This window comes from Silene latifolia, chromosome 5 (assembly GCF_048544455.1).
Source record: "Silene latifolia isolate original U9 population chromosome 5, ASM4854445v1, whole genome shotgun sequence".
Taxonomy (NCBI): Eukaryota; Viridiplantae; Streptophyta; class Magnoliopsida; order Caryophyllales; family Caryophyllaceae; genus Silene; species Silene latifolia.
This window is the reverse complement of record NC_133530.1, coordinates 62871057-62872438: the sequence shown is the minus strand read 5'-3', so window position 1 is coordinate 62872438 and position 1382 is coordinate 62871057. Positions and strand designations below refer to the sequence as shown.

Below are 1382 nucleotides of genomic sequence, written 5' to 3'. Positions count from 1 at the left end.
TTTGATATCCGTCCTTCTTATATAAATTTGGTAGAAAGGAACTTGTATCGAGGTGTGGCAGGTGAAGATCCGCGAAAACATATGGAGGTCTTTACTGACTATTTTTCTACCATTCCCGCCACTAAGGGAGTGACCCAAGACAAGATAAAGGAAGTCTTATTTCCTTTTTCATTGACTGACGGAGCCAGGGAGTGGCTCACTGATCTCGATCGCACTGCAGCCGGTATTACCAACTGGGAGACTCTTGCTCTTGCCTTTTATAAAAGGTACTTTCCTCCACAACGTACTAATCAACTGAGAGGAAAGATTATGAGTTTCAAACAGGCACCTGATGAGAATTTCTATGAAGCTTGGTGTCGTTTCAAAAAGCTGGTGAGGTCTCCTCCTCACCATGGATTTGATCAGTGGTTTTTGTGCAACCAATTCCATAATGGGTTGTATGATGACCACCGTGCTATACTTGATGCCTCATCTAATGGGAGATTCCAAAATAATATTGATGATGATAAGGGATGGGGCATTATTGAGGAGATGGCGACCCATTGTGCTGAGTATGCGAACCCGAGGGACGGTATTCGGACGGTGCACTCAGTCGACAATGTTGTTGTGGCTCAGCTGGAAGCCATGAATGCTCGTTTTGATAGGTTGGATTTGCAGCAAGCTGGTGATCAACAGATGGTTCATTTGTTGACTAGACAGGAAACTGTCACTTGTGAGAGATGTGGGAGCAATGACAGTCACACTGTTGTTGACTGTCTGACAGAAAAGGAACTAGTCCTTGCCTTTCAGCAATATAGGTAAAGAGGAGGTTCCTATTACAATAACCAAGGGGCGGTCCATCCCAATCTAAGGTGGACCAGTCAGAATGTTCTTAATCCTACTCCTCCACCGCAGCAGCAACAACCATATGTCCCTCCTCATAAAGCTCAGAAAGGCTTTATAAAGCCTCCATCTTTTCCACCACCACATCAAGGAGCTTCCTCAAGTGGAGTTAGTGAATTGGTGAGTTAAATTCGATGATTCAATCATTAACTAAGCAACTGCAAATGAGTGACCAACAAAAGGAAGCTTCGATTAAGTCACTTGAAACTCAAGTTGCTCAATTGACCGCGAGCCAATCCACGAGGAAACCGGGTCATTTACCGTCTCAATCAGAGAAGAATCCACATGAGACGATAAATTTAATTAACCTGCAAAGTGGTCGTTCTTATAAAGGACCAAAATTGTCAACTTTTGAGGACGTATCAGACCCGAGGAGGGCTGTTGCGGATGATGAATAGGCATCTATTGCTGAAAATATGCCTAGCACGAAGAAAATACTCGATCGACTGATTTTTGGTGGTCGATCGAGTAGAAAAACTGCTGATACTACTCAATCGAAT

The 1382-nt window shown here is 43.6% G+C and overlaps 1 non-coding gene across 1 annotated transcript; it reads right to left on the bottom strand.

Moving 5' to 3' along the window:
* Positions 1-291: 291 nt before the first annotated feature.
* On the bottom strand, positions 292-398 carry LOC141658327 (small nucleolar RNA R71). Its single transcript, XR_012549219.1, has one exon. It is a non-coding gene; the product is annotated as a small nucleolar RNA R71 (small nucleolar RNA).
* Positions 399-1382: the final 984 nt, after the last annotated feature.